The following is a 27,430-nucleotide window of genomic DNA, read 5'->3' as shown; positions in this document are numbered from 1 at the left end:
AACAGCCCACTCAGAGCCCAGGGCAATAGTGTGATAGGGGAGGAAGTAAGAAGAATGAGAGTTAGAATGATACATCTTCTTTGGACTTTTTCTTTCAGTATTGAGCACAATCAGTGGCTCAGGTGTAAATCTGTATCAGGGTGGGCGGAGTCCTCTGTAGGACAAATTAAGTTTCTTCTACTTTGGAAGATTCTTTAGGGCAGATCTATTAAACTTGGTATTCAAATCCATGTTTAAATATATATTATCCTTAAGGAACCATTTTCTCATGTAAAATTGGTGATTTATGTTTACTCATCAGTTCAAGTATAATTACAAGATTTAGAAACGGGGTTTGCTGGATGTGGGTGCATAAGAATGAAGTTGACACCTGTTTTTGGTGTTAGTAAGATGTCAGATGTTAGCACTTGATGTGGACATTAAAAAAACTTAAAGTACAGAAAGTTAAACCTGAGTGCTAATATTCCTGAGCAGCATTTGGCCTGAAGTGAATACATTTTTCACTTGTTTTCTGGAAATGAGTTGCAATAGATTAGTGTCTTTTTTTTTAACTATTATGGAAGGAGATGTTTTAGCATATGAATATCTTTCATTTTTCTTGGTATATTAAGATATGCTGCAGGTAACTTAGTTTTTGTGATCTCATTACAACTTGGAATACAGTCTGTTGGACTAGGGATCAGAACACATGCACACACAAATCAATCATACACACACATATGCACACAATCCCCCTCTACATTGTGATATGCTTAATCACTTAGCCCAGTTTCCTGCCAGAGATGCTGATGTTTATTGCTGGGACCAAGTATTTTTTATTCACAAACTGAGATGTGTATGGTAAAGCTATCAATACTACGTGCATGCCAAAGGGAAAAAATCCCCTTTAGAATCTATATACCTTATTCTTTCCTTTCTAGATGTTGAGTCCAGTAGCAAACATAAAACTTTCCACTATCATTTAAAATTCTACATTTTTTCATTTAGGTCCTCCATACACTTGAAAGAGGATTGAAATCACAACTCCCTGGGCAGCCCGGGTGGCTTAGCGGTTTTAGCGCCGCCTTCAGCCAGGGCGTGATCCTGGAGAGCTGGAATCGAGTCCCACATCAGGCTTCCGGCATGGAGCCTGCTTCTCCCCTCTGCCTTTGTCTCTGCCTCTCTCTCTGTTTCTCGAATAAATAAATAAAATCTTGAAGAAAGAAAGAAAGAAAGAAAGAAAGAAAGAAAGAAAGAAGAAAGAAAGAAAGAAAGAAAGAAAAGAAAGAAGAAAGAAGAAAGGAAGCAGAAAGAAGAAAGAAAGAAAGAAAGGAAAGAAAGAAAGAAGAAAGAAAAGAAAGAAAGAAAGAAAGAAAGAAAGAAATCACAACTCCCCATGAAGAAGAAAAACAAATATGGCATTTTTTCTGCATTTCTTTAAGATTTACCAGTCATTATACATGTTTGCCATTCTTCCCACTATTAAAAAAAATGCTAATATGATTTGCCTTCATATATTTACCAGTTCATTCAACAGATGGCACTGGGTTTCCACCTGAGAATTTGCCGGTTGGTTGTCACATTTTTCTCTTCAGGTTTGGTTTTGTGACTGCCATAGGTAACGCCACATTGGGAATTTTCTAAACTCAGGTTTTAGCTGTGTGTTCCTATTCACTGTGACACTCAGAAAACCGTATTTTAGTGACTTGCCTCCAAAAAGGGGTAATTTGTGGCCATTTCAGTTCCTAGCACTTCAAAAAGGATTAAAGTAAGGAGATAGAAACGCTATATATGAGGTCACCAGTTCAAACCTTCACATCCTGAACTGTGAAGAGACCTGAGATTGGATGTCAGTTCTGACAGTTCTAGGAAAAGCCAGAATTCCAAACTGTTGTTCTTTAGTCCCACATAATTGCCTTATAGGCAAATCCTATAAAGAAAGAGAATCTCCAGAGAGACTACCTATATCCTGTACAATTCAGATTGATTCAGTGGGAACACACAATTCATGTGAGTGCTGAACCTCTAAGCCAACCAAGTCAGGCAGCCTTGACCTACATGTAGGAGACATAGCGTCGTGTCTGAGACCACAATTCACAATCTAATATTAATAAATGTGCTGTGGATGAACTTATCCTTATGTTAGTAATGTCTGTAAGTGTTTTCCTCTTGGTGTATGTCTAGTAGCCAGGACAGTTCCACCTTATGTCACTCATCTTTATAGATCATCTCATTCTATGGAATGGTTTCTAGAAACCATTGTAGCTAGCATTCAGGATAAAAAGGGGACACAAATGAATGGCAAAGCAAGTGCATGAGGACCCTCTGTGTTTGGAACCCCTGTTCTGTGGAGCTGGGTGCAAGCCCACGTGTGGGTTCTCCAGAGCTCAAGCTATAAACACCAGATCTGGGTTTGCTGCCTACAGTTAAAGTCCTAGCCATAAGACAAACACCCTACACAAGAGAAATTGCATATATGAAACTTGTCTCTACTGAGCATAATGCAGCTTCTGCCCAGAGCTACAAGGCTATTCTGTGGCTGCCTACACCCAGGTAATAAAAGAGACTGTGTCTGATTAATGTTCTTCCCTAGAAGACCTCAGGCTATAGGACATGAGTTTAGTAGATAGCAAATACCCTTGACACTTACAAACTAGGAACCGCTGTTAATTATCCTTAGAACAGCAGCAAGGTCAAGTGATAGGGTTTTTTTTGTTGCTGTTATTGTTTTTACTTTTTGTGCATTGCTTGTGTAGGTAGGACTCTGTTCTCCAGACTTACCTTCCTAAAGGGAAGGATATAAGGAAGATCAGCCCAGGCTGCTGTAGAGGATGGGCTCATTAAAGTTCTCAGAGAGATCACAACTCCTACTACTCTCCACAGTTCGATAGGAACAAGAAGAAGAGCAATCTGGCATGCTGTAACAGATTCCTACCCCTACTGTCCAAGTCCCTCTACCTGAGATTGGGGGAGGGAGTGCACAAGAGATAGAAGAGGAGGCTCTTTACACTTGGAATAATTAAACACATAAAGAATATTTCAGATGTGCATGTGCACACATGTGCACACAGGACTTTGAAGGGAGCAGAGTAATCAGATTTACCCATGGAACTCCAAAATACCTATAATAAACTAAAAATAAAGCTCAGTTTATTGTGGATATGTAATATTCTCCTAAATGTAGAATTCTATACGATACTATTTTATTGCAGTTTTATACTAATGATAAACATCTACTTAGTGCATCATAAGTAAATTATGGTTATCCATAAAATGAAAATGTTTCAGCCTAGCATATGGGAAACCACCCATCCACAACTTGAGGCATTATTATCTTCCTTTTGTCTGTAAAGATAATATCAGCCAAGATAGGAGCTGGTTTATGATTCATACTTAAGAAAGGGAAGATAAAATAGCTTGGCAGTTATTTGGAATGAGCTGAGAAATAGTAAAGACCCTGGCTTAGAATTATATTGTTTTAATTTAACTAGGAATAGGGAAGTACAGTTCATTTACTTTAATGTTCATTACTACTCACCCCCAAATTCAGTCCTCTATAACTCTTGTTTTCAGAATGAAATAACATACATTTGAGATAACTTTGCCACAACACCATATCATACACATCCTGGCAACACCTGAATAGAAAATCACCATGTTACTCTGCAAACCACCTGGCCCTGGCCCCAAGCCTTGGAAATTGCATCGTATTAATTATAAGGATATTTTGTAACTAATAATCATACTAATAGAAGTTAGAAATACGTTGTACATATTGTTATCCTCCTTAATATCAGAAAAGTCCATTTCAGGATGAAAGTTGTTTACCTTAAATGGACAGGTTATGTACTCTCTGAAACCTAAAAACTGTTGTTTGGGCTCATCCACAAATGATAAACACTTCCAAAACTTTATGAGACCACTCTCATAGTACACTCTCTGAGTATCACATGACTCACATGACTCAACAGTGAAGGAAAATTAGAGACATAAAAACGATCCTAGCGTCAATTCTGCTTTTCAAAGTTTATAATTCCAAGATGTGGGAGAAATCTATCATTTTAAAAACACCTAACCATGCAAGGTCCTATCACATCATGTTGAAATAAAGTAGACTTTACTTAGCTTACATTTTGGAAGGGGAGGAGGACTTAGTAAGGAAACTGACACACAGATAATTCTTTACATAAATTAACTCAGTCTATTTTCTCGAAGCGTTCAATCTTTGGGAGTTAACCAAAATAAGAATTAAAATGGAGTCAAACAATGTGACAGAAATAGTTCTCTACTTTCAGAAAAAAGGGGTGTATGGACCCCTCTCCACTGCATAGAACATAGTATAAACACTGTCAAGACCCACCCACAAAGCCTCTTACTCTTATAGAATTCTGGTTGCTTCCTACTTGATGCTGACAGATTGCAGTTTCTGAACATCCTTTTTAAATGGCAACAGGCCAGGATCCCCTTAGTAGCTAAGAGAAGCTCTCATCAGATACCCAGCCGCTCTTCTTCCATGTTTTCAGGTATTTGCAACTAAAATCACACACACGAAAAATCATAAAAGCATTGATCAGTGAATACAGCTGTTATAAGTGGCCTTAGCATGCAACTAAATTTAAAAAAAAAAAGGCATGAGAAATAGAAAAGTTAAAATGAAGCCAAATATCCAGAGCCCTAAGTCAGTATCCTAACCTTGTCTTATATTTGAGGCTAGGAGGAGGTAAATAAAACACACGGGATCCAAGAAGAGCTGACCTCAGATTATCTCCCAGAGTAAAAAGCAAAGAGCAAAGGCTAATGAAAAGCAACAAAAATTTGCTTTCTCTTAAGTGATATAGCAAAGCATATAAAGCAAAGAATGAGTTGATATGTCATCTAATGTTCTTTTTAATTTGTTTCACTTTTATGAGATGATGTTTAAGTTTGGTTTAATGATGGAACTCTAAAATTACTGAGCAGTATATTTCTTGTGACACAGTAGTAGCAACAGTGCCACATGAGAGCTTTCAAGCCACTCCAACATGTCTATTTTTACTTGCTCCTTTTCACTCTCCTATGATGTCATTCTAGAAAAAAAAAAAAAAGAGGCCTACAAATCGGAGACGTTATGTGACTTGCCCACAGTGCCACAGCTACTATTGGAACTGAGAGCTTCTGACTCTTGCAGTGCTCTTACAGGGAAAGAACAAAAGAGAACTTTTTAACATAAATACAGTTTACTTTCAAAACTTACTAAATAGATTTTGTGATTCTTCCATGGTGCAGTTTCAACAACATCCATAATTTTAAAGCATATTGAGAATGCTCCTATAGAGCTCAAGAAACTGTTTATATATTAAAAAACTAATAAACTCTGGCTAAGTTGAAGAAATTACACAGGGATAGACTTCGGGTCAACATAAAGATTTTACAACAATTAAAACTGGTCCAAAATGGAAGGAAATTGGCTAAGATCCCCAGCATCAGAGTTGCTCAAGTAGAAACAAGAGTTTCTTGAATCTCTTAGGGAGTATGCTAGACAGTGACATCTGAGTCCCCTCTCCACTTGAGAGTCTAAGAATCAGTGTCTTGTTGTGGACTATCTTTAGCAAAACAACCAAAGAATTCTCTTACATCTCTTTGAAGTTGCAAACACTTATTAAGACCAGGAAGAAGAAATTCATTCCCAGAACCTCAAGACAAGCTGATCCGGTTCTGAAATTAAATAAGTCACTTCTTCAATAGATAGCTGCTTTTATCACATTCTGTCCACATTGTGAAATAGAAGATATTTAAGGAAAGCATTCTCTCTAAGAACCACAGAGCTAGAGATAGACACGTCTTGTATGCCTCTATATCCAGATATTTAAAATTACATACTGACGTCAAACTTCTGGGAAGGTACAAATCTGACAAAAATTCGCTGGGTTGTAAAAGGGGGAATAAAATAGCAAGAGTGAGGCACCTGCAGGTAGAAGGGCTTGCTTTGATTATTTTAAGAACAAAATGTATGCTTCCCTGTCTAGATAGGAAGAAAACTGCTCCATGTAATATGGTATCCCATGGTTGTCTCAATATAAAATACTTGAGAGGGTGATTTTTAAGGGCATCCCAATAACACCAGCAACTTCAGTCGCTACTTAATTTATTTTTCTTTTTGGCCTTCATCACATATAGCAATCAGTTTATGCTCTGAAATATGAAGACGGCACAGCCACTAGAATCCTATCCAATCCAGGACTGTCCCCACCGTTGTTCTTTCTTATTCGTAGACTTTCACATCATTTCAGAATATAAAGATATGTCCTTCAAAACTCTGTCATTTAAGTGACTTCCATGGATGAATGAATTAAGTGTTTTATAAAAAAAAATCTTTTTTCATTTATAATACATCCTCACAATTTCCAACTGCATCATGACAGGAAAAAAAGGAAATTCTCTATTCTGTAGATATTCTTCAGGATTTATAGAGTTTAGTGGATAAGGGGCTGGTTTGTCAAAATAGCCATTTGGTGAATATTCTTTAAAGATAATGAATGAAGTACAGTTCCTAAGGAAGAACGTGAGGACAAACACATATACGTGTAGTTGGAAGCTTTACTACGCCATGTGTACATCATGTAATTTTGAGGTGATCCGAGCTCCTAGGGTGGTAGTGACAGACGTACAACATACAACCCTCCATACAGTGTTCTTTCCTTGCACATTTTCATAACGACCATTAGAGTAACGATTACCCCATCCTTCATGTTGACATCTCTGGAATATATTGTGACAACCCAAGTTTCCAAAGTACATCCATCTTCTCACCTGATCTCATTTTCCTTGATAAGAATTTTAATAAGTACCCAAAGTTAAATAACAATAGCACATGATCTTGTATGGGTTCAGGCTCATTCTCGGTCTCCACTTTCCTTCATGTCTCATGGAATTCAATCAATTGTTCTGGTATTTGATCTTTTTTATGGGAGCCAGGTCACTGAAATTATGCCAAAGGGTGATGAGGGACAGACTCTAAGCTCAATTAACTAGATGGTAGTCTCAAAAAAGACAAAGTCTAATAAGAAAGATCATAGCAGGACACCATGTAAAGGAAAAGGAAATAAATTTAACAACTCCTACATACCAAGCGCATGTGTATGAATATGTTTCCCCCAACAAATCCTTGGTGGTGTTACTGTCTTCACCTGGACACATGGTGCGCTGAGGCTCAGGTGGAATAGGAGCGCCATCATTGCCCCATTCCCAACCCCACGCTCCTTTCACATGCTGCCTTGTTTCTCTCCAGAGATACCACAAGCTCTACTTAGAGGTATACTAAGAAAGAAAATACCATCTTTGGCCTACCTATGATTCCCTGTTTTGAAAAACATAGTTTCTGATATCTCATTTCCCCAACTTTCCTAACCCTCCCCCCTTTTATGACCCCCTTAAGGGCTTTTTTTTTTCATTTTCGTAATAATTCTTGTTAATACCAAATTTTGTACTGCCCCAAAACATGGTGTTGGCATGTAGCCAACAGGAAAGTGAGTGGAGACACCACAGATGCCCATGCTACACTTTCCATGATTCACTATAGCTGATGAAAATGACCCACGCCATGCGCTTGCATGAACCCCCTCAGCTCTACGTCTGTCTTCAGTTCACTGCAGCTCTGACAAAATAGATAAGAGGAGAGAGTTTTGTCCCCCTTACACAGCAAATGTTACTCCCCTTTGGCTTAATCCTTACCATAAATTTTAAGCTCATTTCCATGAACGCCCCAGTATATCAGACAGTTGATAGTGTCTTGTGAGACCTGAGGAAAGGGTTGGCCAGAACTGAACTTGACTTTAATACAAGACCAATGTTCTATTATTGTTAACTTTGGGTATTTCTCCCCTAGGAGGAGGACAGAGGAGAACTAACCAGCTCCAGGACCAAGGTTAAGAGGGGAGTTTCTTTCAAAAGAATGGGTTCCATCCATTGAAGGAAACCCTCCCCCACCTATTTTTCAATCCCTTTTTCTTTGTACATTTATATTTTTTTAACCCACGCCTTAGGAAACCAGCTTGCCACCTGTGAGTGATAGTTACGTGGACATCCCCCTTACAAATGTTACAGGCCCCAAGAAAAATAAAACCGTTCCCAAAAGTCGTTTATCAGTTATATGCTAATGCATTATGTTTTCCATCATCATTAAATATCAGTGTCAGCCTTCCATTAAGGATCAATCTCCTGCCACCAGCCTTAAGAAATTGCCATCAGCTGTTAATTTCTCCCTACATAGACTATGGATGGTGACTGATAATCAAACCATAATGGGTAATGGGGCTTACAAATACATTAAAATTAAATCTAGAGTGTTTCCATAGAAAATATATATTCTTAAGCAATTTTTTATTAAAAATTGTTTTAATTAAAAGCAGCAGCTGATAGAATGTAAATGATAATTTGGAGTATGTGCAGGCTAGACTTTGGGTGCACAGCAGTACAGACTTGATGAGATGTTTAAGGTGCCATATGAAACCCAGACAGAAAAATGAGGAAGCGGAGCTAATACTGTCCTGAGCAGGGTTTCTCCACGTGTCAAGCGCCTTCTCAGGGCATCACTTCCAAGGGGTTTCCATTGCCACCTCTCACCTTCTGTGTTGGCTCTGGAAGTCCTCAGTATTCGCCTGTGTCACATCGCTCCTTCCAGGGGAGAGAAATCCCAGGCAAGAAACAAGTGAGAGAACCTAAAAGCATCCAGAACTTGAGATATTAGAAGAAAGTGGGGTGGGGTGGGGTCACGAAGCGACAGCTTCCAGACCCCCTGCAGCAACCCTTCTGTCATCCTTGCCCTCCAGGGAGACCGGGGTCTTGTGGGACTCCGTCCGTTTTAGCGAAGCTTGATCCTCAAGAAGAGAATCTTAGGAAGGAGAGGAAATGTGCAAAAAGAATGAGAATTCAGAAAAAAAAAAAAATGAGACTTCAGGCCATTTGTTGCCAGTGTCTTTCAGAAACACAGTTCTGGTCATTTTGTTACAAGTTACGTTTTAGAATCACTTTCCAGTTGTATTGTCAGGGTTTTTTCACAAAAGAAAATAACTTCAGATGGATACGTTTTTGTTGGAGACTGTTGTGGTAGGAGCCGGACCCACAGCAGTCCTGCCATTAGGAAGGCCCATGAGTGGACGCACAGGAAATAGAAACTTGATTTTAACAGCAACGTACACTCCTTTTGTATGTAATATTTGCCGTGGTCACGCAGTAGACACCTAAGCAGTAGACTCTTAGCAGATCATGCATTTTGTCATCAGAAGTCAGATAGAACCTAATTTTTAGGTTCCCCATCCCTGACTCCCTTGGTTAAAAACACAGGATATGCGGGAGGCACATTATTCATTCCTGAATTTTAAGGTGCCAGATGGCTGGATTGCCTGAGCAGCCACACAGAGAAGGAGAAGCATCACAGTACTGTTCAGTGGACCATTTATGTACTAGAATGTGGTGTCCACAATGACATTAGTTCTGATTTGTTGTTTGATTGAATTTATGAACTATTCATGGCAGTCTCATTCAGGGAAGGAATTAGTGGTCATTCTGCAGTGACTTGGTTTTGTTAGGTAATTTGAACTTGAGATGAAACACCGTTTTTGTTTTTTTGCTGTGTTCATGTTGCTCTGTAAAGTGAAAAATATGATCTCCTATTAATTGCATTCAATTTATTAGGTATATTAAAAGTAGTGAATGGAAGTGCCCAGGCTGGTAGCTTAAGAAGTACCCAAGTACTTCTGTCAAGGAGCAAGTAACTGAAAGGCGGCGTGCCATGCTCTAGTATTAACACCACTCTAAGCAAATGTTGGTGAAACTATTTTAAGAATTTAAACTTTTGGGTTTTTCTTCCCATTTAAATGTTTAATAGAAACAAATGAGAGACTTTATTTCTGTTTTGAAATATCGTTGTGAGCCTGCTGCCCTCACAGATAAGAAGCTTTGTTTCACTTTGTACAGCATTAACTTAAAGCTTTAAAGACACACTGACTTAGAATTCTTAAGTTTTGGTTATTTTCAGAGAACAGATGAGCCACTGTGTTCCTAGTTAGGAGGTTCACACAGCTTTCTCTTTGAGTTCTCATTAGCTTAGAATCCCTCTTCTAGAAGACCTGGTTTTTATCACTCAGTTTCTTTTCTATTTATGCTATTCTCGCACCTGACCAAAATCCAACCCAAAAGGTTGGGTAGGCAACAAGCAATAAAAGACACTTTAAGTTCTATACAAATATTGGTCTACTGCAAAGGAACCTGACACCCTGGTGTCAGGTAAAACAAAAATTGATCCTTTATTTTTTCTGTTAAGAACTTGGTGGGAAATTCAACGTATTTATAGATAAAGATTCTCTAGACATATTTAGTGAATTAAGTATATATTAAATACACAGCCACAGTAAAATAAATTTAATAAGGTTTAAACCAGACAGAGTTAGCATTTAATATGCGGATGACAAATGTAATTATTTCTCTACTGTACCAAACTATAGTGTTCTCAGTTAGTAAATTAGTAACAGAAGAATTTTATAAAAGTGACATTTATTTGCTACATTAAATAGGTTAGAACAAAAATGATTAAAAGCCATTATGTGGGATTTTTAGAGTTTCGATTGCATCTGATTTCACCCTAATGGTCACAACAAGCTTGTATCTGATTTATCAATTAGTATTTTTTCCTTGCCCAGCTGCCGAAAACTGAGCTGGTAATCCTTTTATTTTAACCATCTATAACCTCACTGAATAGTATCTTAGATATTTTTGTTTATTACAATGGACAAAATGTTTTGCCATTATTCAAAAAGAAGAGCTAGCATCATTTATTCTTCATGTCCCTCTTGTCAGTATTTAATAGATCGTTTGGGTGCCGTTTGCTTTGTTTCATTTTATTTCACTTTGCTTTAAAACCCTCCTCACCAGTAGGTCTTCCCCAAATCCATCAGGTGGCATGGCTGAGGACTCCCTTTGATGGTTCAGCACCCTATTCTTTCATCTTGATGGGCTGCTTGAAAAGGAGCACCTTATGTTAATCACGAAGATTATCAATCCTCCACGTAGCTCACCCCCACTCCCCCCCCCCGGTTCTCATAGTTTTTGCCCTGCCTTTTGGCTGAGAATAGTGTAAAATACCCTCAAACATAGTTGCTGTGCTCCACGAGGGAAGACTCCAAGTAAATGTGAGCATTCCAGACAATAGGTAATTTATAGAAGAAGGAGATAGGTCGAGTCTAGAGTACCTGGGAGAGACCTCATAAAAAAGTTTCAGATGTACCAGTTGATAACATTAGTTGAATGAGTAAGTCCATGAGTGATTATTGGAAAATAGTAAAGCCTGTAGAAAAGCTAAGGTGGGAAAAAAAAAATTTCTGATGAAGGTTCTGTCATGAGATTGGAATCTATTGTGAATAGATTTTGGGACTCTAAGGAATCTAGCCTGGGGGAGGCAGAAAAGATCTCTTTGGGAATTGGGGTGGTTAAGAGACTGGGCTTCTGAGTTAGAAGGATGCAGGTTCTAATCCTGCCTTTGCCATTGACCAGCCATGTGGATTCAATTAGGACTCCATGAGGACTCCATGAGAATGTGAAAAACTTGGGGCAACGCCTCAATCAAATATAATTAAATTTTAAGTATACATTAATATACATTAGTTGAACTGTCAGGAAAACTAGAATAGAGTCATATCTTGGACTCAGTCAGGAGTCCCAAAGGTGTTTGACAAAGTGATGTAAACAGGCAGAGAAGTGTGGCCATACTCTGGGTAGCTGTGAACAGATTGTGAGTCAGTGGATCTTGTCTCAGGTGATAAAGGCTTTGACTCAGGTGTTACCTATATAATGGAAATGCACATATAAATTTGAGAGAGCCATTTTCAGAAAAAAAAAAAAGTTCTCAATGGCTACCTGGCTATAGGAAAGGAGTGGAAATGAAAATTCGAAGACAAGATTGAGTTTCTGTGGTTGGGCTTTATTTTTGTATTTAGATTTCTACTTTTTCTGTGAAACATTTTCTGATCCATTATACTGAAGCTTCTTTCTGATAACATTCTTGGGATTCAACATTTCCTGTCCTAAAAGATCAGAACTAGAGACCTAGTATGTGTCAAAATAGACCTATCTAATTCCAACCTTGGGAACGAACAGTATCAGTATCCAATCAAATCAAGTCAATGTAAAGTTTATTGGTATGGCTTTTTAAGGAAAGTTATCTACTGTTCTTCCTTCTTGAATATTTAGGGGGGGATCCATTTCAAGTGATAAGACCACATGCCTCTGAAGTCTTGCCTCAGCTCAAGAAGTATTTTAGCCAGAGGAGACAGGGGATATATCAGGCAAAGCTTAATCAGGGATCACCCCCAGGAAGCCTGACAAAGAGGAAAAGAAAATCCCCCTTGGAGAGCCGTAGAAGGGATGAATACATAGTGTAGCTATCCAGGAAAGGGTACCCACAGAAAGCAAAATTATCCCAGTCCTGTGGGAAAGAGCACTGGCAGGAGGCAGAGACCTGCATCTCAGCTGGGACTTGGAGAGCAAGCCCACCTAACCTTCCTTCGACCTGAATGACCACAACCATCAGATGAGGAGGATTGAGACAACCTCTGATCCCCATTTTGATGCCAAGATTCTAGTTCTTTAAGGCAACTGATGGACATTTTTAACAATCAGCAAAGGAAGGAAAAAGGAAACACTATTGGTTAGACTTTTGGAAATTAAATAAAGGAAATAAGGAGAGTGGTCTAAGATAGAGGAATCCAAAGTCAGGGACACAATAGAGGTCACCCAACAAGTCTGCATGAAGGGCATCTGCATGAGAAACCAAGTACTGCTGAGCAGCACACATACACACAGTGAATGGTGGCAACCACCAGCTCTTGTATTTCGGAAATTTTACTTGAGCATAGTAACAATCACAACAAGAGTGATGTGCAGAGGTGACCTGAATCACTTCAAATCTATAGGTAGCTATGGTCCCATCTTGAAACAAAGCCCTCTTTTATATGATTCCATCACAGAAAATGATAATAAAAATGGGGTGGCTTGGGGTGAGGACTGTACCTCATATCATCTCAAACAGCACCCCAAGGCCACCACAAGTGGTGGTAAAATAAAATTTACATGATTTAATATGAATAATGCATATTTTCTCAATATTATGTAAGGGTAACCAAAAGTATCTTTCAACAGTTTTTGTTTTTAATTTTTATTAATGTAACATACAGTCTTTTAAAAAAAGTCCTGGGGGCCTCTGGGGGCTCAGCTGGTTGAGCATCTGACTCTTGATCCAGTTCAGGTCCTGATCTAAGGGTTGAGACTTCAAGCCTTGCATTGGGCTCCAAGCTGGATGTGGAGCCTACTTTAAAGATTTTTTTAAAAAGCAAAAACAATGCCATGCACGTGATGTGCTTGCAGAGTGATCACAGATTGAGGCTAGTACCTTGGAAGTTTATTCCCACCAAATCATAGTCTTAAAACTGCCTCTCTATGAAAATTCTGGAGCAACTATTGGCTATAGAAATATTTGTATTTCCCTTCCATTAATAGACATAAGTGAAAATGGTCATTAATTAATTTTAAAATAAGTGTTCCTAGAATCTGGAAGAGATTTTTTTTTATCTGTATTCATGATTGTCTTTCTAAGTTTTGTGGATCCCCTGAAATCATTATCCCCATCTATCCATAGTTTTTAAGGGCTTCTAAAAGAGTTGCCTAGTGCAAAAGAGGATAGAAAATTCTGCTCTGTGACCTAAAATTGACAGAATCATGAAACTAAACTTCATGAAGTAATTGTAAGGATTACTTTTTTTAAAAAAGTTTAACACTAAAAACAATTAAATTTTTCATTTATCACAACCTCTACCTAGTATTCTAAATCACTGGCAGACATCCTCACAAAAATCAGAGTATTTCTTCAAAGAATCACATTCCTCAGACCTAGGCCTCCAATAACAATTAGTCATACAAATTTCAAAGAACACACACTTTAGGGACACCTGGGTGGCTCAGTTGGTTAAGCATCTGCCTTTGGCTCAGGTCGTGATCTCAGGGTCCTGGGATCAAGTCCCAAGTCAGGCTCCCTGCTCAGTGGGGAGTCTGCTTCTCCCCTTCCTTCTGCCCCTCCTCCATATTCTCTCTCCCTCTCCCTCTCCTCCCCCTCTCAAATAAATAAAATCTTAAAAGAACACACACTTTAGAGATAATTTCTGGATTCTAACTCTGTTTCTACACAATTTATGTAGCTGTCTTTGACTCACTTGGTGTATGAAATACAAAGGACTTTATACACTAAGTTAATTGCATATATGTCATCCAAAATCCAAAACAGACAATAAGCCCTTCCTTATCAAGGTGGCTTTCAAATGCTCATTATACATGTTGGGTCTGAATTGTCTTTCCACCGGAAAAAAGAATTTTCCCTCCTAATTTCAAGATCAAATTATCAATTGGTAATGTCATTTCTGTGCAAGTCTTACCTGTCATTCGGTAAGCAAACTGGAATTAAAACTTAGTATCTTTTCTAAAAACATTTGCATATACAGAGCAATTTAGCCCAAATCCTGCCTTTGGAAGGAAATGCACAGGTCCAATGAAGCAAAAAGCCTTGTGCTTGTTTACTGGAAGGGATAATTTGGGAAGAAAACTCAGAGCACAAGTTAAATCAAAGACAGTGTGGCATTTATAATTCTGAGAACCAGTTACTCTTCTAGGCCTTAAACAGCTGATCAAGGGTAGAACTTGACGGGATGAACATTGGGTGTTATGCTATATATTGGCAAATTGAACTCCAATAAAGATACAAAAAAAAAAGGTAGAACTGTGGATGCAAATGCTTTTCCTTAAGATAAGATTTTCACCTCCTTATCATTTGACAGCCTATTGATTTTTAGTTATTTTCTTGATAAATATTTTCAGATATTTATTTATTTTCTTTCTAACTAATTCTTAGTTATTAATGGACTTTCTACAAAATTCTGAGGTTGTTGTAAATTCTCAGTGTCATGGCTAATTTCCTCCAAATACCTTTATTTGGGGGTACATCATTGATTAAATGCAAAAGTAAAACCCTATATGGTCCATACTCCCCCCTTCTATCTCCTTTTGATCCGTTAGGGTAGGCTTTCGTGTATGAACCCTTGTGACAATGGTGGCAATGCCAGTATGTAAATAAGAGAACCAGTAGTCTGTGCAGAGTTGGTTATTATCCATTTTTCATGAAATTACTATTTTCTTAGTAGAATGGTTCTAGAAATGTTTCTGTATGTACTTATGTGCTGTAACAAAGTTTAAATCAAATGAGTTTCCAATCTGGAATTTTAGTTTAATTTCAAAAAAAGGGATATAGTCAATATGTGGTATGATGAAAGATTTTTTTTAATTGCGTTTTTTTTTTTAATCCTGCAAAAAATGAGGACTTTTTTTCCTCTACTGTTTGGGGAGAAATGTAGTTGCCAGCCATGAAAACTCTTTTCCTAAAAAACAGAAGTATATACATATTTTTTCTTTTTAATGGTCCACTTAGCAGGACTCAAGTCTACTCATCATCACATTCATTTAATTCAGCCTAAGGGGAAAAGCTCACCTTGTCTATGTAAATATGTGTGAAGCAGCAAATCTTCTCTCCAGGCCACTGAGAGTTCTATTAACCACCTGCAGACCCTGTCTGACAGGGCAGGCCCACTAGTTGATGCATTACTCAGACTCCTCTGCCTGACCTGTTCCCTTCAAATAAGGCAGAACCTTTGTAAAAGCAAGTACATCATCACACATCACTGGGAGCAAGGAATGCTTTCCTGGCATCCTTAAGAGTAATTCCTAAATTCTACCTCTTCCTCATTTCTGTTTGTCTGGTTGGGTTGTTTTTTTTTGTTTTTTTGTTTTTTTTTTATCCAAAATACAATATATGTTGGTTTAAATAAAACAATTCTTTTAGGCATTATAAAATAATTAAAATTATAAAAATAATTGAAGTTTTTTTTGTTTTTACTGATTATTAAAGTATCACTTATTGTAGAAAATTTTGGATAGGTGGGAAGGCATAAAAAGCAAAATACAGTCCAAACTAATCATAATCTCTATGTCCAGAGATAGCTCTGTGTTGTATGTTTTTCCAATATTTTTAAATTAATGTGTCTCCCTCTCTATATATATTTTTATTCTTGAAATCATAGTGAATATACAAATTTGCTTCTTTTTTTCACTTAACATTATACTATAATCATTTTTGCTTGACATTAAAAACTTTGGTCATAAAACGTTCAGCATACAAAGTACTGGTGCTTATCAATACCATCACCTCAGGAACTTTGTAAACATATAGACACACTTCCACTGATTCAGAGGAACCTGACGGCAGCAACATCGGGCCTGAGCATCTGTATTTGTGATGGTGGTTCTATATGCAAATCAGGCTTGAAAACAACTGCTGCCCCCCCCCACCCCCCCATCCCCGTCCATTTCATTCTCCCCTTCTGGTGGGCATGTAAATGGTCTGCCATGTATGCTATAGAAATAAACTATGAGGTTCATTCAGTTACTCCCATTAGCATCATTGATTAACTATTAGAACTGATTTCTCAAACGAGAATTATTATTAACCAGTAATATTAATATTAGTCATTGGTATCATTATCAACACTGTCAGTAATTTCCAAGAACAAGAACTGTGTTTAACCTTTGTTGTGTGAAGTCCTCTTACTTCTTTTTTAGTTCTTCATTCAATCACCAGTGGATGAGGACGCATATGTTCATATGTTATTCAGTCCCTGACTATATTGAACATTGTCTTTACTTTTGTCTTTCACAACATGAGTGGCAGAGAATTGAATCAGCATTGTTTTAATTCACATTAGTTTAATTCCGAGCCAAGTTGAATTATTTTTGTATGACTTTTAGGTCTTTCTGTGTAAATCATCTATCAACAGGCTTTGTGGCTTTTAAAGGGATTTTCTCATCTGTTGACACAGTGTCTCATGATTCACACAATTTTTAAGTTTTTAAAAAATATGTTAGGATTTATTGGGGACTAGGAGAATAATTTCCTAACATCATTCAGGTACTATTCTGGATATTTGAACACCATGTTTAGGGGCTCCTGGATGGCTCAGTCAATAGAGCTTGTGACTCTTGATCTCAGGGTTGTAAATTCAAACCTCACATTGAGTGTAAGGATTACTTAAAATCTTTTAAAACACACACACACACACACACACACACACACATATATATATAGAGAGAGAGAGAGGAGAGCTAGAGAGAGAATGAGAGAGACTTTAGAATGAAGAGAGCATTCCAGTTGAGAAAGCACAAGCCTAAAAGTGATGAGACTTTCTCATGTGTATATAACTAATGGATCCTTTCCTATAAGGATAATAAAGCAGTAGCAAAATCACACAGTAAGTTAAGATAAACTGTACCAGGTCCATACAGTATTGAATCCCGGCCAACAATGAAATAGTCATCCTGTTAAGTAAAATGGTATTTTATTTTTTTAAAGATTTTATTTATTCATAAGAGACAGAGAGGCAGAGAGACACAGGCAGAGGGAGAAGCAGGCTCCATGCAGGGAGCCCAATGTGGGACTTGATCCGAGGACTCTGGGATCACGCCCTGAGCCAAAGGCAGATGCTCAGCCACTGAGCCACCCAGGCATCCTGGGATTAAGTTTGTTTTAATCAGACTAAACAGGATATTACAAATTATTTGTTCTATGAACTACATACATCCTAAATATTCTGTGTGCAGATGTTAACTCAGTGTAGGGCTGGTATATCAGTCCTTTATAATAATATTCTCAAACCCAGGAAATCATAAAAATACTAAACTCAAACTTAAAATGTTCCTTATAATGTAGATATTTGTTATGTGTAAATTTTAAAACCTTACCAACAGAAAAATTACAAGTAATATGGTCCAGAAGTAAATATAATGAGTAAGGCATAAATTAAGCATAAAAGCATATCCAAACATAGAATTGAATGATGAGTTACATATGAAAGGGTGGAAGAAATCAATGACTTAGTCTGAATTAAGATGCTTTTAACAAGAAAGTCTTTGCATTAGATGAATTTATCCAATATCCATAAATGGGAGATGTTTAGCTCTGCCACTTCCAGTTCTAGAGCTTTTGTTATGTGTGATCTTTCAACAGGAGCCTCACTAACAAAAATGGGTCCCAGGAGCTAGCACAGTGAGGTATGGATTTTCATAATCCCAAGCTTAATCGAAGGAAATTTCAGGTATGACAACCTCGGGTAGGTTTCCTGAGGTCCCAGAATTTGACTCGATGAGCATCTTCCTTCCACCCACGTCAAGATCCCTGCCATCTCACTACTATTAAAAAGGAAACTTGAAGAAGGTTTTTTTCTTACCTAGAATTCCCCAAAGGTACAAATGGCAAAGGCAAGAAATAAGTTATTGGAGTCCTACCTCGGTCTATTAAAGGTCATTGTCACCACACCTGAGCTCATAACTGTGGTTCGCCCTCATCCAGCAAAGGTGTAGTCATTTACCGTTTCTTCCTCTCCTTCCATTTTTAAATGAAAACAATCCACTCAATGGAGTTTATCTGTAAAAGCTGCATTTCATAGAATAAAAGGAATAATTAATGTAGGGAATCAGCATATTTTTATTCTCCCTTATCCTCTTGGCTGACCATTTTTTAGGCTTCTCTGATGTTTAATCAGAACCAGAATATCCTTCATTAATCCATGTTTCTGACATCGATTGTGAGATCTATGTCTGAAATGTGTGAAGGGGATTGCAAAGCAACAATAAAACGTTCTGTAGCAAGGACCTGCCTGCTCCATCCCTCATTTACCCCATACTTAGGACTTCCTTAAGCTTGCTTACAATGACTCCTTCATGGTTCCTTTTTCTCTTGCCTTTTTTAAAAAAAAAGAATACTTTCAAATCTATTCTAGCAAAATGAGTGAAGTAACTTTGTGTATTTGTTAAAGTCACTTGATGATTCTTATTTTTAATAACGTGAAAGCAATGGGTTTCATAAATAGAGCAGATGTTCACATGTGGTTTATGCTGCAGTTGAAATGGCAATCTATGGAGGCTGCTAGACCTGATTAGATAGAGAAATTACATCTGTAGTCAGACTATTGTAGAAAACAGACAGGTTTAACATGCAAAAAAATCTTGAATACCTGAAGACTCTTTCTGAATATTGATTACAAGTGCCGTCCATGCATCATTGAGAAAAGTAAATTTACATATAATAGTATCGAGTGGACTTTATCAAGGGGCCACATTTTTCTGGAAGGAAAACATGATTAATTATGATCTGGGCAGTGACTTACCTACTGGTCATGTGTATTGTATGAACCAAATATTGATGTATACACACACACATACAGATAGCAGTGTGAAACTAAACTGTTTTTACATGGCCTATTAGATGGTATTAGAAAGACAATGTCTTAGAATAATTTTGTAGAAAGCTTTATTCCAAACAGTTTTCTCAACCTGAAGCTTTTTTTCCTTATCCATTCCTTTATTTTGCCTTTTGTTTTCTCCTGTGCTGTGGAACTGTCTTTGGATATGGCTAATAACCCTGTTAAATAACCCTCTCATGAAATGATTTCAGTTTTATCAAAGGAATGGTCTAAACCAACACATGAAACTATTGGGATACCACTTCATTAAAACGGATCTAATATGAATATTTTAGGCTAAAATAAAGTGGATTATAAAAATAATTTTCTCCAAAATAAAAAATTTTAGTAGTTCAGTTTAAATCACAGAAAGACAAATTTAGTTGTAGACGCAAGATAAATTAAAACAATTTTCTCCCAACAGCATTTTTTTTAAAGGTCTCTCTTCACTGAATACTCATTCATTCTTATATTTCAGTCTGCTCCTTTGGGTGATTAAAGCAATCACCCAAATTCACTTTAGGAAATATATTCACTTTAGGAAGTATATTATTTTATGCCACTAATGTGGTACTTGGGAAGGTAGGAGCAGCTGATAATATAATTGACATTTCATAAATGGCAGTCTAAAAAAAAAAAAAAAAAAAAAATTTAAAAAAAATAAATGGCAATCTAACTCTAAGAAGAGCTAACACTCTGAAAGCATATGGTTTACTTGTGGGAAATGTTTATTCTCCAAGTGGACCAGACATCACAAAACTGGAAAATGAACATTGTGGTGTGAAATATTATAAACACATTTTAAGAAAATAAGTACTTCAATAGGCTGATTGGTGAAATATGTAACACTTTTTACCAGTCAACAAAGTGATATTTCACTTGCAAATCAGTTTTCAAGTGCTACTCATTAATATGAGGTTGTTTTGTTTTGTTTTTATTTACAATTCATTTGGCATGAAGTAATCACCAACTCGGTATTTATTGAATAGCATATCCCAAATTCTCAGTATGGAAGCCACTCCCTGGCTTTAACAGAAATTTCATGAAATGCTGGGAAAACCTCTTGAAAGAGATAATGGCTCGTTTAAACATTTTTACTTGAAAGCAAGTAGGAAACCAAATACTTGGCAGGCGAAAGCCCATGACACATTTTTTAATCCTTTTCATTAGAATCTGCTCCCTCATTTCCCAACAAAGATACACATGGCGGCCATCGGATCTCCAGGGTCTGTTTGCAAAGTCCCTACCATGTGCAGCCTGGTTTCCTGGGGTTTAATTACTCAATTTCAACAAATTGGCCATGCCCTCCTAGTTTCCAGATAGCATCCAAAGCCTTCAAAAATGAACACAAAATTCAATATAAGAATTTCCCCAAGGGCTGCTACTTTCTTTCTCTTGACTATCCCGTGGCCACTAGCGCAGGAAACCAAACCAAACCAAACATGCAAATCCTAGATTCTGAGACCAGTGAAATCGAATAGATTAAAAAGTGAAACTCACGCAAACAATAAAGGGAATAATAATTAAGCCATACTCTTTGTTGTCAGGAACCCACTTGGCAAAAATGAATGGCTGCCTCTTTGGTTTGTCAATGCCCTTAGATTTTTCCTTCTGGGAATGCATTTTCATTTTGATCTCTTTTCGGCTGTTGACATCCTTGGAGGCAAAGGAAGTCAAGCTGTTGACATCCTTGGAGGCAAAGGAAGTCAAGGCACAATTCTTTCTCCATTCCCAGTAAATGCCAAGTTTATTGCTGTTTTCCAAAGGAAAAAAATCCATGTCATTGGTTGATGACAGCATCAGGTTTTTGTCAATAAATGAACTCTGAGAGTGAACAGCACCAAATGCTTCATGTTTAATACCTTTTGAAATTAATTACTATTGCCTTTGGTTTGGACTCTGGTGGACAAGGGGCTGCAGGACAGCAAAATGAGAGGTTTATTTAGCATCTGGGAGAAGCTTAAAAAACAGCTTAAGTCCTCATTCCTTCTAACATCTTAACAGCTGTGCAGTTTCTTACAAATTATGTTTTATCGTTTCAAGAAATGCTGTTAACCTCGCAGTTTTAAAACTGAATGAACAAGGCCTCTTGGACAAATTGAAAAACAAATGGTGGTACGACAAAGGAGAATGTGGCAGCGGGGGAGGTGACTCCAAGGTCAGCCTCAATGTCACCAAAAGCGGGTAAACAGTATGTATAGTAATAGGTGCATCTGCTGGGAGATACAGTTTGGGCCTCCTGACACCACCAGAATTGCCAGTCTAGTCCCTTCAAAATGGAAGTATGCAATTACTGTCAAAGCAAAAATATTTGCAACTGTTACCAATCTGGGGATACACGAACCAACCTAATCATAATAGTCCCAGCACATCTCTCTCTGGCTTTGAAGAGCTTGTAGTTCTTGGGAAACAGTGGTCCCAAGAACCTTGCTGTCAAATGCGGGAAGGGACCGAGGTTTTTGAAAGAGCAATTTAGAGAAGTGAGGAGGGAGGACACTGAGGGTAAGTCTGTCTACTTTTGTTCACCAGTACATAGCTAGGATGTCCACAAAGTGCTTTTAAGTAACAACAATGACTTGGCTCCACCTGGACCTTTCTAGAATACCTTCCAGAAAGGCATTTCTCCACCCAGAACCCTCAGGCTTCCATTAAATATCAAGTTAAATAATAAATCAAAGATAGTCATGTGAACTACACATTTTTTGCCTTCCATAAATGAATCAAATCCCAAAATGATCATACTATAAAAAGAAGACCTGTTCAGCTCTATTCTCCCTACATCCATGTCCTATTTCCAGCTTCATAAGATAATGTGGGGTTTTTCTTTCTAAGCAGCTTCTAAAGGAAAAGTATACAATTAACGAAATAATCAACTCATGTCCCAGAACCCTTCTTCACTGTGTATGGACTTCAGGAAAACTCAGAGGTGGGAATATTCCAACTGAATTTTCTTTTCTTCCATACCTTTCAACTGGCATGAAAGAATATTGAAATTTTAAAAGTATGCACTCTTGTCTTTCTTTTAAAATCTAGAGAATTGCCTAAAACTGCTAGTCTTCAGTATCTTGAGTAGGCTAGAAATTCCCTCCCGTGGCCACCCACCCCACAGAACCGTGCCCTGTTCTTAGAGAGCACCCAATGGGATGGCGGCTAACCTCACTCTTTTCCAATGGCACTAACTTCCCCTCCTTCCCCATCTAGAGAGACGTTCAAGTGCAGCTCCTTTGTCTATGCCCATCTAATTACCAGAACCTAATGGAGGAAGAGGAGGATAAGCTTTGGCAAGGGAATATTCTAGCCAAGGAGAGGCCTGACAAAGGAGACACGGAATCACATGATCTCCCATCCCCTGGTCCTGGGAAAGTATCATTCTGGAGAGAAAGAGCACAGAGAGAGGAGAATCGTGGGGGTTCCTTTGGGAGGGTTCCCCTTCAAGACCCCTCTATTCAAGGCACCAGCCACATGTTTACTTAAGGAATATTAACTCTTTTTGTATGTTGGCTCCCTAACTTCCCTGGAATGTTCTGACAGTTTCCATAAAAACATAAGTAAAAAAATACATATTTATATGCAGAGAAAATTTAAAGTTATGCCAATAATCTATTTTTCCATGTAAATTAGAAATAAAGAAAATATGATCTAATAGCACCAAAGAAAAGCAAAGATTTTCTAGTCCATTAGAAAAATTTTGCTCACAAATGTTTATTTTTATCTCCTATAGAAGTATAACACTGCTTAACAAATAAAACTTTCCACAAAAATGAATAACAAAGTCCTATTTTAGTGTGCATTAAAAAGTCTTTCCAGAGAAACAAGCAGAAACCTGCACATAATGGAAAAATTGATTTAACAAAAGTCACTTTAGTCTATTTAAATAATGGGTGGGACAGCTTTGTTGGATTTTAATCTGTTTTATCCCACAGATTGTTTGGTACACAACAGACACTAAATAAATATTTGTTGTCAAAAAATATATGTAAATCTAACCTTGTAGTTCTCAAAAGTCAAACTGTTGCTCCCACAGGTCTGCAGTAACCTACTTTCACCAAACATGAACTGCAAAGTGATATTCTAAAATGTTACTTCAAATCTTAATGAAATGTTATAAAAGCTAATGTAAAACACTTCCCCCAAATGATATCACAATATGTTCTATTTTCCCTTGAAAATTTTGTTTCCATACTAAAAAAACATTCCTGTAGGTTGTATATTGATGGACTACTTATCTCCAAGTGAATAGGTGTTTACCATCTAAATGTTAATAATGCCCGACTCTGAGTTTATAATAAAAGGCAGTATTTTAAATGTCCTGACCTAACTTAGGTCAAAGTAAAGCACCAGGAGGCAGTTGTTTTTTCATGTTTGTTTTGGGCCTTCTACAGGTGTCTGGTTTTCTTTTTAAAGTTCCCTCGCCCCTTCCATGTGGCCTGACCCTCCTCAGAAGAGGTAAAATAAGGAGGAGAAGGGATGCATTGGAGAATGAAGCTAGTTTTTAAGCCTTTGCTGAGTGTCAAGCCAAAGCAGAAGAGAAATCAAATGATGCCAATTCCCTGTAGGGGTGAATATGCACATCCAGAGGCCTGACCCAAGCATCCCGAAATCTAACGTGGTCTGATTTTCAATACAGACTCTTAGTGCAGGAAACTCAGTTTTCTAGTAGTGATTCATCTAATGAAGGAGAAAAATCGTGGAAAGCTCTGCCCCTCCCCCCAGGAATGTATTCCTCTGAGAGGACAAGTGGCCCCCCTGCCATTCACAGGATTATAACCACAGAGAACATCTCCAGCCTAACATTCGGTAGCGAATTATTAAACTTCTGCTTTCAGCAAGCCACACGCCAGTATCTGTGGGGGAAAAAGAAAACTTTTCTCACAAGGAGCTCATGATTTAGTATGCCTGATAACTGAACTAGATAGAGTCACTGTGGCAGCTTCCAGTCACACCCCATGGCTACAAAATAATTAGCATCCCCACTCAGCTGGTAGCCATTCCTAGAGCATGAAGTGCTGACCCCTGCGGCCCTCAACCAACCGGCTTCAGGCTGAAATATAAAAATTTAAGAAAATAAGAGAAAGGGTCCTGCATCTTAACAAAAATAATAAAGTAGAAAGGCATTATTTTGGGGGTGCAAATCCATTTGTTTTAAAATTTACTTAATAATGTTAATATTAGTGCAATGTGGTCTTTTATATGATCATAAGAAATTCATACTTATTCTTGTGACTGAAGTAATAGAAGTTTACTAATTGACAATCAATTTAAAAATATTTTAATGTCTGAAACTCATTTTCCTCTTCGATGAATCCATTGATATGATTTTGGCTGAACCATACACAGAATTTTATGCCAGTTTTTAGCATTAGTTATTTAATCCTGGCTCTAGTTGGAAATTTTGGCAATGCCTGTAATCATTAATGGTCTATAAAATTATTTTTTTCTGCTTGTTTTATACCTTATTCTCCACTATGTGTATAAAAATAGGCACACTCATGGATGTAGCTATTCCTATAAAAATCATTTTGTAAATGTTATTACCAAATGATGTCTTCTTTAGGAACTATACTACATCACACAATACTCATCTTTACTTTGGCACTTTGAAGACTGTAGCCCATTCCTGACTTTAAAGTATGTTCTAAGTGGCCTCTTCCCCTTCAGCGTAGCCATAGAAACCAGTGCAAGAGCAAAGGGATTATTATCAAAAATGTGAATTCATAAGCAGAAAAAAAGTGGCAAACAAAAGCTGGCATCCCAATAATAAATGCCTTGTTCAGTGCCTGACATTCCAGCAGTTGACCATTAAAGTTGGGCTCATATCAGTACCTTTAATTCCAAATTCCATTCTGCTCACAGCCTCTAAACTCAAGCTTCTACAAGAAACTGGAAGGAAACTCTTTCATTTTCCTTCCCTTTCCAGCATCCCAATCAAGAAGTGCAGTGTAGGCTCATATAACACCTGTGCAGGTGTTAGCAAGGGACCTCAAAACTCTTATAGTATCAGTTAAATGAAAAAGGTTGCTCTGGATTCAAAATAATTTAAAGGTAGCAGCCTTGCAGAGCACCCACTCTGAGTCAGATACCCTGGGAAATAGTGTCTTACAAAGATGAATGAGATTTGGCTTTGTTCCCAAGGAGTTCACAGCTCACCAACCACCTAGGGTGGGGTTTTGTAATAATTACTTCACGAATGGGGGTGTATGGAGACTAAAACCTAGACTGGGGCCAGATTTACCAAACACCCCGGTTTACCAAAATCTTCATCCTGCCCTGCCCCCAAACTCAGCATTTAGTAGTAAAAGTGTTAAATCACGCTCATATTAGATTTTACACCAAGACACAATATAATTTTCTAGGAATGTGGCAAAAGCATATTATTTCTTAAATAAAACAATGAACCTTGTTAAGATGTTACAACATTGAAACAATTAAATCATATTCAGAAAACAGTGAAAAAGAAAAACCTCTTAGAAACTTTTTTCAGAACTCAGTACAATAGCAATGAAACAATTAAAAAAAAAAGAGATTTGGCTTAAATGTTAATCAAAAAACTCCATCAGAAACTCCATTTCCTGAGTCTTCCATTGATAATGTTTTTAATTGCACAAGCTATGAAATCAGACTATTCCACATCCTGATTCAGCTACTTCCTAGCTGTGTGACTAGATGCTTTAATCGCTCTGTTGCCTGGGTTTCCTCATTTGTAAAATGCAGGTGATCGTAGTATACAATCATGTAAAATGCCTCCGAGAGCTCCCAGTACTTCACATGGGTTCCGTTGGTGTTGGCTGGCATCATCGCCATCATCATTGCTGCAGGGCCTAGTTGTGCAGATAAGTTTATGGAATTAATCCCTGACAATCAAGAAAATGTGCTCTGTGTCTCTCCAAATGCACTCAATATTTCCTAAAAGAAGTGAGGTGTTAGGAGCCAGAGCCAGACGAAATGATTGTGGCAGCCTTAGAAATGTCAGGAGAAAGTCAGTGAGTCTCTGAATGTTCATAAAAGCAGAAAGAAACAGAAACCAACCAAGCAGGGACACAGTAACAAGAGATGTCATGAGTTTGTTTCTCGTCCATCCTCTCGGACTTTTATCTTATACACACAGAGATGTTAACGTGGGAATGAAAACCAGGGGCTGTTCTTAGATTTCTCGGGACACTGAGATTGAGTGATTGACGGGCTTTTCGTCCGTGAGCTGCCTTACATGACGTTGAGGACTGAGGGACACAGAGATGATAGACGAGTGGGATTGCATAGGATGGGACTTTGTTCCGAGGAATCTTGGTGGCCTGAACCCGTGATGTATCTGCTGTAGCACCGTGGAGTACATTATAGTCACTTCCCTTTGTGTGCACAGGATCTTAATATGATAGGCTCAAGACAGAGAAAGTGGTATCATTTAGGTAAAATCTCACAACTCGGAAGGGAAGTGTCAACATGGGCTTACCCTTCCAGGACCCACATATCTGGGGACTTCCCTGTACCCTCCATACCACCTGCATCCCCCTCCTCCTTCATGTAGTCCCAGATAGGTGTGCTGAAGGAGCCAGTGTCATGATGAGCACCACAGATGGACTTGTAGAGCATAGAGGAAAATTCCACCAGCTGAGAAGGGGTGGGAGGGGGCGACAAAGGGGAGCTCGTGGATTTTTAAACGACTCCCGCAGTTGTGCTGCAAAAATTGTAAATTCTCCAGAAAGCCAACCCAGGCCAATAGTTTTGGATTCACAGTAATTGCATACATTTTATTTACAAGCCCTCCCGAGCAGTATGCGCCTGTTACCTAAAGCGATGGAGCAGGCCCCAGTCGTATGTCTGGTTCTACACCTGGGCCTACAGCACGAGACATAGCACCTACTGTGGCCTCTGCTCTGTCACTTTGCCATGCGATTCTAATGTAGTTTTACTTGAATAACATAAAATAACATATATAATGTTATTTATGTTATTTTCCACGTGAAGAACTCCTGTAAACCTTGCCGTTTTGAAACTCAGTGAGGCAGGCGTCTTAGACAAGCTGAAAAACAAGTGGTGGTACGATAAAGGTGAATGTGGACCCAAGGACTCTGGAAGCAAGGTCAGTCGTC

At 38.0% G+C, this 27,430-nt stretch overlaps 1 long non-coding RNA gene across 1 annotated transcript; it reads left to right on the top strand.

Annotated features, from left to right (window-relative positions):
- The first annotated feature begins 7,841 nt into the window (after positions 1-7,841).
- LOC119878945 lies at positions 7,842-27,424 on the top strand. The gene is made up of 3 exons (XR_005387251.1): positions 7,842-7,882; positions 21,387-21,501; positions 27,306-27,424. It is a non-coding gene; the product is annotated as an uncharacterized LOC119878945 (long non-coding RNA).
- The last annotated feature ends 6 nt before the right edge of the window (positions 27,425-27,430 follow it).

The sequence above is a fragment of the Canis lupus genome, unplaced genomic scaffold (genome assembly GCF_011100685.1).
Source record: "Canis lupus familiaris isolate Mischka breed German Shepherd unplaced genomic scaffold, alternate assembly UU_Cfam_GSD_1.0 chrUn_S2128H2327, whole genome shotgun sequence".
Lineage (NCBI taxonomy): Eukaryota > Metazoa > Chordata > Mammalia > Carnivora > Canidae > Canis > Canis lupus.
Note: the sequence above shows the minus strand (reverse complement) of the source record. Positions and strands in the feature narration are given on the sequence as shown.